Here is a 13,990-nt window from a genome sequence, read left to right as displayed (position 1 = left end):
CTTACTGCTTTCCCAGGCCATAGCAGGGAGCTGGATCAGAAGTTGATTAGCCGGGACTAGAACTGGCGCCCATATGGGATGCTGGCACTACAGGCGGTGGCCCTACCCACTATGCCTTAGTGCTGGCCCCAATAAATAAATCTTTAAAAAAATGTATTGTAACTTTAATGCATTTCTCTGCAGTGTTACATATTACAATTTCAGTGCCTAATATAATGTCTCTTGAATTCAGACTAAGTTGTCTTCCTTATATTTATGTGCTTTGTATGAAGTTGGTGGCTTATGAAAGTTTATTAAATTCATACCAGTATTTTATAGATTTTTCCAAAGTTTTGCTGGGCAGAGATGAGAAATTGATGCTTGGAGTTTTGCTTTGTTAGATTTGTTATGGTTTGTTACAGATCTTTGTGGTTCCCAGCTTCTGGGTAAAGATAACAACTGACAGAAGAATATAGATTGTTGTAAAAAAATAACGCAGAACCTGGAACTCACGCAGAATTATTAGCAGAGATATCCCAGGTTTTAGGCTCTCAGCCCAGAACTTAACTTACTTTAGTATCATTGTACCTCTATTTGCTTTCTTTTTTTTAATATTTATATTTTATTTTATTTAATGAACATAAATTTCCAAAGTACAGCTTATGGATTACAATAGCTTCCCCCCCTCCCCATTCTATTTGCTTTCTTACCTTTGATTAGAAAAGTTACAGTTTGTAAGCAGTCCAGTTCTGTAACTGTTGTTCCTGTTCGGACAATGGGAAGCTTGTTTACCCTAAATGTCAGGCTCATACAAAATAGTTAGAAAATTCCAAAGAACCAGTGTGCATTTTGGTGAAAACATGAAGTTTTAAATGGCTTACTAAAAATTTAATACTGCAGAATATTTTACCACGTAAGCTCTTTGCCAAGATATGCTATTTTTAGCTGCTTATATTTTTCTGATATCATGGTTCTTATAATCTCAAGAAAGAAGTTCTGTTTATTGATTTAAATATTCTTTTATTTTTGTGGTTCACAGTGAGTCCAAATCAGAGAGGACTTGGACTGATAATTTCTAGACATGGGCCAATTAAAAAAAAAGACTAAGGATGCTAAAATAGGATTGTTTATATTGCCGATTAAAAATATTGTTTGTTGCCATAATTTCATAAAGATTTTAATTACCAGAAAAATAGAAATATAATAAAAATAATCTTTTAATTTGGATACCTTATGCTTGATGATAAATAAGCAATGTCTTTTTTCTTTTCCTTCTTCTGTGAACCAGGGGAAATCACAGTTCAAGGCCAGAATTTGGACTATTATAGCATGCCATATTGCTTTCTTGAAACTGTTTTTGCTTGTTAGATAGCTAGAGAGAAAAGTCAAGGCACTGGAACAAGTATTTGGCCTGGTGGTTTAGATGCCAATTGGGGTGCCCATATCATATATTAATTTATTTGAAAGACAGGGTAATGAGGCCGGCGCCACAGCTCAATAGGCTAATCCTTCGCCTAGTGGCACCGGCACACCGGTTCTAGTCCCGGTCTGGGCGCCGGATTCTGTCTTGGTTGCCCCTCTTCCAGGCCAGCTCTCTGCTGTGGCCCGGGAGTGCAGTGGAGGATGGCCCAAGTCCTTGGGCCCTGCACCCCATGGGAGACCAGGAGAAGCACCTGGCTCCTGGCTTCGGATCAGCGCAATACGCAGGCCGCAGCACGCCAGCCAAGGCGGCCATTGGAGGGTGAACCAACAGCAAAAGGAAGACCTTTCTCTCTGTCTCCCTCTCTCTCACTGTCCATTCTGCCTGTCAAAGATTAAAAAAAAAAAAAAAAAGGTCAATGGAGGTGGGGTTTGGGGTAGAGAAAGAGGGAGAGAGAGATTGAGGTCTTCCATCCACTGGTTCACTCCCTAAGTGGCTGATCCAGATCTCCCACATGGGTGGCAGGGGCCAAGTACTTGCTACCATCTGCTGCCAGAAGGAGCATTAGCAGGGAGCTGGATCAGAAGCAGAGCAGCCAGGACTCAACACCAGTCCTTTAATATGGGATTCTGGCATTCCAAGCAGCAGCTGAACCAGTTGTGCCACAATGCCAGCCCCTCTGCTCCTGATCCTAGCTTCTTGCTGGTGCATACCCTGGGAGACAGCGGATGGTGATGGTTCAAGTGGTTGGGTTCTTGCCCACCCACATGGAATTCTTGATTTGATTGAATTCCTAGATTCCTGCTTCAGCCTGGCTCAGCCCCAGCCATTGTGGGCATTTGGGGAGTAGTGGATGAAAGCTGTGGTTCTCTGCTTCTAAAATTAAAGACCAAAAAAAAAAAAAATTTTTTTTTGTTGTTGTTGTTTCCAGATTTTTGAAATTTATTTATTTGAGAGAGTTACAGACAGAAAGAGGGAGAGACAGAAAGGTCTTCCATCCTCTGGGTCACTCCCCAAATGGCTACAGTGGCCGGAGCTGGGCCAATCCGAAGCCAGGAGCCAGGAATTTTCTCCAGGTCTCCCATGTGGGTGCAGGGGTCCAAGAACTTGGGCCATCTTCCACTGCTTTCCCAGGCCAACAACAAGGAGCTGGATCGGAAGAGGAGCAGCCGGGACTAGAACCAGTGCCCATATGGGATGCTGGCGCTTCAGGACAGGGCTTTAACCCACCGTGCCACAGCGCCAGGCCCGATTTTTTTTTTTTTTAAGATTTATTTTATTTATTTGAAAGAGTCACAGATAGATGTAGAGACAGTGAGAGAGGTCTTCCATCCGCTGGTTCACTTCCCAGATGACTACAACGGCCGGAGCTGCGCCAATCCAAAGCCAAGAGCCAGGCAGGAGCTTCTTCCAGGTCTCTCACGTGGGTGCAGGGGCCCAAGGACTTGGTCCATCTTCTACTGCTTTCCCAGGCCCTAGTAGAGAGTTGGATTGGAACAGGAGCAGCTGGGACTAGAACTGGTGCCCATATGGGATGCCAGTGCTTCAGGCCAGGGCTTTAACCCACTGCACCACAGCGCCGGCCCCCTTATTTGATTTTTTTAAAATCAGTGAACTAAAAAAACTGAAAACTGGTTAGGTAATATGTTATAAAAGTTTTATGAATAATTCTAAATTTTATAAAATTATGTTTTATAATTCCTGGTCTCAGATATTCTGTACTGTCAGTGGTAATGTTGATACTGAAATATCAAACTATATTCTGGTTAATATATTGATTTCTCATAGGTTATCCTTTTCTGTTTTTTTTTTTTTTTAAAGATTTATTTATTTATTTGAAAGGCAGAGTTACAGAGAGAGAGAGAGAGAGAGACAGACATATCTTCCATCTGCTGGTTCATTCCCCAAGTGGCCACAATGGCCAGAACTGGACCAGGTCAAAGCCAGGAGCCGGGGGCTTCTTCCATGTCTCCCATATGGGTGCAGGTCTCCCACACTGGCCCATCATCCACTGCTTTCCTAGGCACATTAACCGGGAGCTAATTTCCTGATCTTGCACGTGGGTGTCAGGGGTCCAGGTACTTCAACCATCATGCACAGCACCACACCACACCCTCCTCCCACCCTGACCACCCCACATATTAGCAGGAAGCTGGATCAGAAGCCAGGCAGCCAAGTTTCCAACCAGAACTCTGATATGGGATACTGCAATAGCAAGTGTTATTAGCCTAACCTGCTGCACTGCAACACCAGCCCCTTAATGGTCTTTTAGAATATTTCCAGAATTTAGTTGGAAATAGTACTGCAAAGAATACTTAAAAAAATAAAAAGTTATTTGTAAGGCAGAATGACAGAAAAGGAGAGACAGAGAGATCGATCATCTGTCTGCTGGTTCACTCCCCAAATGGCTGCAATGGCCAGATCTGGCGCAGGCTGAAGCCAGGAGCAAGGAACTCCATCCAGATCTCTCATGTGAATGGCAGGTGCCCAAGTATTTGTACCATCTCCGACCGCTTTCCCAGGCCGTTAGCAGGGAGCTGGATCAGATACCAGCATTACAGGCAGTGGCCTTAACCCTCTGCACCATAACAACAGCCCCTAAGGAAAATCTTTATACCTATGTCTTTTTTTTTTTTTTTTTAAGTTTATGTATTTATTTGAAAGTCAGATTACACAGAGAGTGAGGAAAGGCAGAGAGAGAGGTCTTCGATTCGCTAGTTCATTCTCCAATTGGCTGCAATGGCCGGAGCTGTGCCAATCTGAATCCAGGAGCCAGGAGCTTCTGGGTCTCCCAAGGACTTGGGCCATCTTGTACTGCTTTCCCAGGCCACAGCAGAGCTGGGTTGGAAGTAGAGCAGCTGGGGAGCCCAGATGGGATGCCGACGCTGCAGTGGGATTTTAACCCACTGTGCCACAGTGCCAGTCCCAAGACGTTAGGTTCTAAAATCACTATATAAAATGAAATTAGATTTGAAAATATTTGAAATTGTTTACTAATTACATAATTTATGATTTTATTGGTAAACTTTGTACAGAAACATATACATGTATATGTATATTTGTAATTGATCATCTTTGGTTCCATTGGATGAATCATGTTCAGAAGGAAATTTAGACTTCCAGATTCTTCTGTCTCTTCCTGAAGATAACTGTTTCTTTCAGTTCTTCATGTCAGTATTTCTGTATAGCCTCAAATTTATTTCTGATGTTTATTTGCCTTTGTTTCTGAACATTTGTTTAAACCTTGTGATTGTTTTCTTTCTTCCACTCTGGCTAAGAACATTTGGCCCTCCCTATCCATGAGTTCTGCCTTCATGGATTCAACCAAACAGTTGAAAATAATAATAATAAAAAATTGTGCCTGTACTGAACATATGTAGAATTTTTTCTTGTCATTATTCTCTATTTAATATAACAACTATTTATATTTTATTGAGTAAGTAATCTAAAGATGATTTAAAGTACGTGAGAGATGGAGATGTTGATTGCCCTGGTTATACTGTATTGAAGTATGTATTGAAGTGCTGCATTGCACCCCAGAGGCACATGCCATTGTTGTTTGTTAATCAAAATATTTTTTAAAAGTTTAAGAAAATGGAAATATCAGCCACCATATTTGGTCAGTCACCCTGTGCCCCTCAGAAATGTGTAATAAAAAATTTAAGGGGCCGGTGCTGTGGCACAGTGGGTTAACCCCCTGGCCTGAAGCCCCAGCATCCCATATGGGCGTTGGTTCAAGACTCAGCTGCTCTACTTCACATCCAGCTCTCTGCTATGGCCTGGGATAGCAGTGGAAGATGGCCCAAGTCCTTGGGCTCCTGCACCTGCATGGGAGACCCAGAAGAAGCTCCTGGCTCCTGGCTTCAGATCAGTGCAGTTCCAGCTGTTGCGGCCAATTAGGGAGTGAACCATTGGATGGAAGACCTCTCTCCTTCTCTCTGCCTCTCCTCTCTCTGTGTAACTCTTTCAAGTAAAATAATAAATAAATCTTTAAAAAAATTAAGTACATGGGAGGATGTGCATAGACTGTATACAAATACTGTGCAATTTGGGGCCAGCTCTGTAGCATAGCCAGTTAAGCTGCCATCTGCAGTACCGTCATCCCATATGAGCGCTGGTTCTAGTCCTGGCTGCTCCACTTCTGATCCAGCTCCCTGCTAATGCACCTAAGAAAGCAATAGAAGATGGTGAAGTGCTTGGGCCCCTGCACTTATTTGGGAGACCCAGATGAAGCTCCTGCTCCTGGTTTCTGCCTGGCCCAGCCCTGGCTGTTGCAGCCATTTGGGAAGTGAACCAACAAATGAAAAATCTCTCTCTCTCTCTCTCTCTCTTTCTCTCTCTTCCTTTGTAACTCTGCCTCTCAAATAAATAAATAAATATTTTAAAAAATACTATGCAATTTTTTATAAGGAGCTTCGCCATCCAAAAATTTTGGTATCTGTGGGGGCTAGGGTATGTGCCATCCAAATGGGATGCAGGTGTCCCAAATGGCATTCTATCAGCTGTGCCAAATACCTTCCCGATTTATACATTTTAATAGTGTATGTACATAGATGGTATGTGGACATTTTTCTTCCCTGTATTTTTCACTAGCTAATACAAGCAAATCCTATTTACAAACACTGATTTATCAACCACATGTAGTATGGATGTCTTTGCACTTAAGTTTTCTCCAGTTGCTATTCTTTAAAGTGCCTCTGGGTTTTTCTGCAGTCATAAATACCGGTTTTGTTGAGGTGGCTTTTTCTTCGTCTTGTTTTTCAATATCTTTGTTTTACAAGTGAAGATGGAGTGAAGCTTCTGTCATGCTTATGTCCTCTCCTGTGTACTGTAATGCTTGTTTGCCACAATGGAAAGACTACTTTATTGAAAGCACTCTCTATATTATATGAAATGTCTTAACCCATTTTTGGAACAAGGCAAAGTAGACAAAATATTAATATTAACTCAAGTTAAAAATTATATAACCCCAGTTTGTAGCTTCAGTTTGAGTCCTGGCTAGTTTGTTTCCAAACCATTTTCCTGCTAATGCATCCTGGGAAGCAACAGATGACAGCTCAAGTGCTTGGGCCCCTGCCACCTGATTGGAATCTGGGCTCCTGGTTTTGGCCAGGCTCATCCCTGGCTGTGTGAACATTTGTAGAATGAACCAGCGGATGGAAGATCTTTATCTATCTGTTTAATCTCTCAGACTTTCAAGCAGGTAAAAATGAACAAACATTTAAAAATGCAAAAGAAATTATGTATCCCTTCTGCCACTAGATTGACACACTTTCATTTTGATAATACTTAAGCTTGAATCAGTAACCCATTTTCCTTCCCTCTTTTTCATAATGATAAGACAGTTGAATACTTAGCTTCTGGATTGTTGAGGAGTTGCTATGGTAAGAACACTGGCTTTAGATTAACTTCTACAGCAGCCCACTGTAAATTAGATGAGATCTTTTTTTTAAAAAATTTTTTAAAATTTATTTGAAGGGCAGAGACAGATCTTCATTTGCTGGTTGACTCCCCAGATGTCTGCATTGATCAGGCTTGGTCCAACCAAAGCCAGGATCCAGGAACTCCATCTGGGTTTTCCATGTATGTGAGGTGCCCTACTACTTGGACTATCTTCTGCTACCTTCCCAGGAGTATAACAGGGAGCTGGATCAGAAGTGGAGCAGCTGGAACTCAAACCAGTGCTCACATATGGGATGCCAGCATCACAGATGGTGACTTAACCTGCTGCACCACAGTGCCAGCCCCGAGATGAGATCTGTCCTATACGGATACACAGAAGCCTTTTTGGAGTATTAACCAAACTGAATAAGGGCTACACATTTTTTTTTCTTTTCTTCACTTCCTTGGACTTTCTGTCTCTCTTTCCTGGTGTGCTCATCTGAAATACAGTTACTGAGAATCCACCATGTGTTAGGCACTATTCCAGATGCTAAGAATTGATCAGTAGGGGCCGGCCTCGTGGCTCACTTGGTTACTCCTCCGCCTGCAGTGCCGGCATCCCATATGGGTGCCAGGTTCTAGTCCCGGTTGCTCCTCTTCCAGTCCAGCTCTCTGCTGTGGCCCGGGAAGGCAGTGGAGGATGGCCCAAGTGCTTGGGCCCTGCACCCACATGGGAGACCCAGGAGAAGCACCTGGCTCCTGGCTTCGGATCGGCGCAGTGCCGGCATAGCGGCCATTTGGGGAGTGAACCAACAGAAGGAAGACCTTTCTCTCTGTCTCTCTCTCTCACTGTCTATAACTCTGCCTGTCCAAAAAAAAAAAAAAAAAAAAAAAAAGAATTGATCAATAAATAAAATTGACAAAAAGCTTTTCCCTTTGAATTAGATTGCCCATTTAATGTTTTTCCGTATTCACTTTTTCTCTCTTATTGCTCTTTTCACACACACACACTTTTTTGGGAGCTATTTGAGAATATGTCATGGACATGATCTATTTATTAACTTTATAGTCTGGGGGGAGATAGGCAAAATTAAAGGGAATTATATTTTGGGAAATTATGCGGTATTCGGGGCGATAAAACAAGGAAGATGACAAGAGTGTTGTTGGCTTGATGTTGCAACTTTATTTATTTATTTAAAAATTATTTTATATGGCCAGGGATGGTAAACACTGAAGTATATAGAACATCATCCACTTCCCAGGTGCATTAGCAGGAAGCTGAATTGGAAGCCAGATAGGGATGCCATTGTCCCAAGTGGCACCTTCAACTAGTGTGCCATACCACCAGCCCCTGGTGTTTACTCATAAAAGGGGAACTATTGTTGGGGGGATTTAAGCCTTAGAATAATATGATGAGGATCCTGTTTTAGGATGACTTTTTCTCCTGAGTTGAGATTAGACTGAAGTAGGGGCAGTGGTAGAAGCAGGGAGACCAGTTAAGCGTCTACTACACTGAAACAAGCAAAAAATCAGGTCGTAACTTGGGAGGCAGTGGTGGGACTGGTTGGTAGTGGTTGGAGTCAGTGTGTATTCAAAGAAAGGTCCAAGACTGTAAAGACCTCCTATGTAACTTTTACCCAGATTCCCTATTTATTAACATTTTACCATATTTGTTTTATCTCTCTTATTATCTCTGTATGCACATCCTCTTTTCTGATCTGAACTGCCTCTGAGAGTATGTTGCAGACATGATGATCTGTTTAATACTTCAGTGTTCATTTCCTAAAAACAAAGATATCTCTTCATACAATTATGTCAGTCAACTCAGGCTGCTGTAACAAACCCAGAGTGGGTAGCCTGAACCACAAAAATTTATTTCCTTACAGTTCTGAAAGCTAGAAAGTCAAAGGTCAAAGTCCAGTTCAGTTTCTGGTGAGGGCTCAAGGCTCTCTTCCTACCTCATCTATGGCCATCTGATGTCTTATGAGTGAGGTAGGGGAGCTCTGGTTCTGATGTCTGCTTCTACCTTTGTCCTTTGTCAGCATTAGCAGGAAGCTGGAGTCAAGAGCCAGAGCCAGGAATCAAACCCAGGCAATCCAAAATGGGATGTAGGCATCTTAACTGATTTCTTTCTCTCTCTCTCTCTCTCCTCTCTCCTCTCCCTCCCTTCCTTGGTTTTTTTTTGTTTTTTGTTTTTTGTTTTGTTTTGTTTTGTTTTGTTTTGTTTTGTTTTTTTAGAGAGAGAGAGGGAGAGACAGACCTTCCATCCTTTCTTTTACTCCCCAAATGGCTGCAACAGCTAGGGCTGGCCCAGACCGCAGCCAGGAGCCTGAAGCTTCTTCCAGGTCTCCCTTGTGGGTGCAGGAGCCCAATCACTTGGGCCATCTTCTGCTGCTTCCCCAGGTGCATTAGCAGGGAGCTAGATCCGAAGTTGAGCAGCGGGGACTCAAACTGGTGTTCATATGGGATGCCAACGCCATAGGCGGAACTTAACTATCTATGCCGCAGCACTAACTCCAAGAATTTTTTTAACTTTACCGATTCTCTGCTGTTCTTCCATACAAACTTTCCTGGCTGTACAGAAACAGAAATAGATGGTGATTAAGAGCATGGACTCGAGCCGATCCATTTGGAATTGAATGCAAACTCCATTATTTAGTTGCTGTGACTTTGGACAGTTCACTTCATTCCATCTATTAAAAGGGAGTGATAACTACCAGCCTCACCGAGTTGTTGTGAACCTATCATTTAATATTTGTTAATATTTGGATCATCTTTAGAACAGTGCCTGACACACAGAAAGTACTATGTAAGAATTTTTTAACAGCTTAAAATTCTAGCCTGCCTCTCCCTTCTCTAAAACAAAAGATATCCAATGCGCAGTTCTACTTGGCAACTTTGCTCATAGCTTTTCTCTTAAGTGCTCTTTCCTTTCCTCCCTGCCTATGAAAATTGTAACTCCTTTATCTGGTAGGTACTTAATTAGGTGCCTACCAGACACTGAATTAGTCTTTCAGTAAACAAGACAGAATCCTAGTCTTCAGAGAGTTTATAATCTAATGGGAATACAGACAAGTAAGACAAGAACACTACAGGGTGATAAATGCTATGACAGGTATAAATACAAGGTGCAGCTTTATGGAGTAAGAAAAATCTTGTTTTCTTTCTGAAGAAAGAAAAGGAATTAGCTTATTGAAATAGACAACAGGGTGAGTTGGAACTTGGAGAAAAGAACAAAGTGTTGTGCATTAATATGGAGCTTTAGGGGAGAGAGTGGCTGTAGTTCAGGTTTAGCAAGTAAATAAGCAGCATTACAGTGGGCTTTGAAAAGCATTCAGGATGGACCCTCTCACTGTCCACTACCCTTAAGAATCTTCCTAGATGCCCTCAGCCAGCTTCTCTTGTTCTTCCTGAATTTCTCTAGTGCACTGAATAGAGTAGAATTTTACACTGGAGAGGAGTAGTGATAAAATAGTTTGGGGCTGGGTTGGGGGAGAAGTAGCAGTTACCATGAGGAAGAGAGCCAGAATCTGATTTGAATTAAATCTTAAATTTAGGACTTTTTCCTATGGATGAATAGAAAACTACTGAAGATTATTCAGAGTGGGCCATCATAGCAAAGGAAGATTCTGAGAGCGGGAGAGAGAGAAGAGAAATGAGCATGTGTATGAGTGAAAACAAAAGTTTTCTGAGAACTATAATTCATTAAAAATAGAACTTAGAGGCCGGCGCTGTGGCTCACTAGGCTAATCCTCCGCCTGCAGCACCGGCACACCGGGGTTCTAGTCGTGGTTGGGGCACCGGATTCTGTCCCGGTTGCCCCTCTTCCAGTCTAGCTCTCTGCTGTGGCCCAGGAGTGCAGTGGAGGATGGCCCAAGTGCTTGGGCCCTGCACCCCATGGGAGACCAGGAGAAGCACCTGGCTCCTGGCTTCGGATCAGCACAGCGCGCCGGTCGCAGCAGCCATTGGAGGGTGAACCAACGGAAAAGGAAGACCTTTCTTTCTCTGTCTCTCTCTCACTGTCCACTCTGCCTGTCTTAAAAAAAAAAAAAAAAAAGAATTTAAAGAGGAAGAGGTAAGACTGGAAGAAAAGGCAAGATACAGATCACAGGAGGAAGCTAAAGTGTTTCAGCTTTTCTCAAAAAGCTGTCACAGATAAGCTGAGACCTGAAGAAGGAAAAGTAGTCTATTTCCTAGTGGGAAATTATTGACAGATTCCATATGAAAAGTAATTGGGTAATGTTTGTGTATTAGAAGATAAATTTGGCAACAATATAGAGAATAAATTTGAAGGGATCAAGTCTAGAGGCTAGAAATCCAGGTGGGAAACTGTTGTAATCTAGGTCAAAGGTGATAGAGTCCAGCAAAGAGCAAAAATGGCAAGATAAGGATAATAAGATAATATCTGAGAGAAATATAAGTCCAAACGAAATTGACTAGACTTGGAAATTTATTAAATTAGAGTGGGATGAGCTGTTAAAATTTTGACTAGATGCAGATGTCAGAAGAAAAAGAAGATAGCTAATAAAATATTAAAAAAACGGCACCATGGCTCAATCCTCTGCCTGCAATGCCGGCATCCCATATGGGCACTGGGTTCTAGTCCCAGTTGCTCCTCTTCCAGTCCAGCTCTCTGCTGTGGCCTGGGAGGGCAGTGGAGGATGGCCCAAGTGCTTGGGCCCTGCACCCGCATGGGAGACCAGGAAGAAGCTCCTGGCTCCTGGCTTCAGATCGGCACAGCGCCGGCCGTAGCAGCCATTTGGGGAGTGAACCAATGGAAGGAAGACCTTTCTCTTTGTCTCTCTCTCTCTCTCTCTCACTGTCTTTATCTCTACCTGTCAAATTAAGATAGATAGATAGATAGATAGATAGATAGATAGATAGATAGATAGAAAGAAAGAAAGAGAGAGACAAAGAGAAAGAGAGAAAGAAAGAGAGAGAGAAAGAGAGAAAGAAAGAGAAAAAGAGAAAGAAAGAGAGAAAGAGAAAGAGAGAAAGAGAGAGAGAAAGAGAAAAAAAGAAAAAGAAAGAGAAAGAGAGAGAGAGAGAGAGAGAGAGAGAGAGAGAAAGAAAGAAAGCAAGCAAGCAAGCAAGCAAGCAAGCAAGCGAGCTTAGCAGGCCTGCACTGTGGCTCAGTGGGTTAACTCCCTGGCCTGAAGCGCCAGCATCCCATATGGGCGCTGATTCAGGACCTGGCTGTCCCACTTCCAATCCAGCTCTCTGCTATGGCCTGGGAAAGCAGTAGAAGATGGTCCAAGTCCTTGGGCCCCTGCACCCATGTGGGAGACCCGGAAGAAGTTCCTGGCGCCTCACTTCAGATTGGCACAGTTCTGGCCGTTGTAGCCACCTGGGGAGTGAACCAGCAGATGCAACACCTCTCTCTATCTCTGTCTATCTCTCTCTCTCTCTCTCTCTCTCTACCTCTCCTTCTCTCTCTAATTCTGACTTTCAAATAAATAAATAAATCTTACCAAAAAAAAAGTGGTGTAAGTAAAGGATCAAAGACTGTAACTGATAGAGAAGGAATTGAGTACTGTTAGAGAAAATAAAGAACTGAGATCTTGATGAAATAGAAGGACAAACATAATGGAACTGGGAAATTGTGGTCCAAGAATGGGACTTTTTGTTTTTTTTTTTTTTTTTTTTTTTGGGGGGGGGACAGGCAGAGTGGACAGTGAGACAGAGAGACAGAGAAAGAAAGGTCTTCCTTTTTGCCGTTGATTGACCCTCCAATAGCCGCTGCGGCCGGTGCGCTGCGGCCTGCGCATCGCGCTGATCCGAAGCCAGGAGCCAGGTGCTTTTCCTGGTCTCCCATGCAGGTGCAGGGCCCAAGGACTTGGGCCATCTTCCACTGCACTCCCTGGCCATAGCAGAGAGCTGGCCTGGAAGAGGGGCAACCGGGACAGAATCCAGCGCCCCGACCGGGACTAGAACCGGTGTGCCGGCACCACAAGGCGGAGGATTAGCCTATTGAGCCACGGCGCCGGCAGAATGGGATTTTTAAAATGTGTTTATTTTCATTTTATTTGAAAGGCAGGGAGAGAGATCTTTGATCTGCTGGTTCACTCCCCAGTTGCCTACAACTGCCAAGACTCTAGCAGGCTAAAGCCAGGAGTCCAGAGGTCCATCCAGGTCTCCCATGCAGGTGGCAGGGACCTAAAAATGTGAGCCATCATCTGCTGCCTTCCAAGTTGTGCATTAACAGGAAGTTTGAATCAGAAGTTAGAGCTGGGACTCAAATCAGGCACTCTGATATGGGTTGGAGCATCCCAATTGGCTTCTTAACTACTGCACCAAACATCCACCCTGAGAAGGGAATTTTAAAGTGTGCAAGAGTGAATTTGAGATCAAGGAACTAGAAAATACGTTGGCTAATCCACATGGACATTAAAATTGCCCAGCATTGTAAAAATCTGGAGGTGGCTTTGCTCAAGGTTCCAGTTAATTGGTTGGTATTTGTCTTGGACCTTTGAAAAAACCTAATCTAGATGTGTTTCCTTTGTATCAAATTACTTCCTAGGATGTTCAGCCTTCCAGTAGTTCAGAGGACTTAAGTCTTCTCTGAATAGTAACTGGATTGGGCCCGGGAGGGCAGTGGAGGATGGCCCAAGTGCTTGGGCCCCTGCACCCGCATGGGAGACCAGGAAGAAGCTCCTGGCTCCTGGCTTCGGATCAGTGCAGTGCTGGCCATAGCGGCCATTTGGGGAGTGAACCAACGGAAGGAAGACATTTCTCTCTGTTTCTCTCTCTCACTGTCTATAACTCTACCTGTCAAATAAATAAAATAAAAAAAAAAAAACAGTAACTGGATTGGTTGATAAAAAAGGTCTGCATACAACAATAATAGTAATTAATTTATCTAAGATTACATTCTTATAGATTCCAAAGCCTGTACTCTTTGCACTAACCTTGCACTCTATGCAACAAGTTGAGTTTTTTCAACTCAGTTTTTTTTCCGTTTTTCCAAATGTTTGAGGGGACAATATTGTTTTGTTTTAGCCTCTCCACAGTTAATAGTTTTTAAGTGCCAAATGTCTACAAAGTGAAGGAGAAATCTGCTTGAGGAGTACTTTGAATAGAAATGTAAAGAGAAGTAATCAAAGTTGTTAGTACACTCAGTAAGTTGATCCACTAAGTCATTTGTCTGTTTCTGCATCCATCCTTTTACATTTGTATAAAAATAGCAGTTACAGTTTGAGAATACTGTAT

The 13,990-nt window shown here is 42.9% G+C and overlaps 1 protein-coding gene across 8 annotated transcripts in view; it reads left to right on the top strand.

Moving 5' to 3' along the window:
- The window catches only part of RPRD2 (regulation of nuclear pre-mRNA domain containing 2), a 93,654-nt gene that overhangs the window by 40,652 nt on the left and 39,012 nt on the right, over window positions 1–13,990 (top strand). The gene's annotated exons all lie outside the window — the stretch shown is intronic.

Source organism: Oryctolagus cuniculus, chromosome 7 (genome assembly GCF_964237555.1).
Source record: "Oryctolagus cuniculus chromosome 7, mOryCun1.1, whole genome shotgun sequence".
Taxonomy (NCBI): Eukaryota; Metazoa; Chordata; class Mammalia; order Lagomorpha; family Leporidae; genus Oryctolagus; species Oryctolagus cuniculus.
Note: the sequence above shows the minus strand (reverse complement) of the source record. Positions and strands in the feature narration are given on the sequence as shown.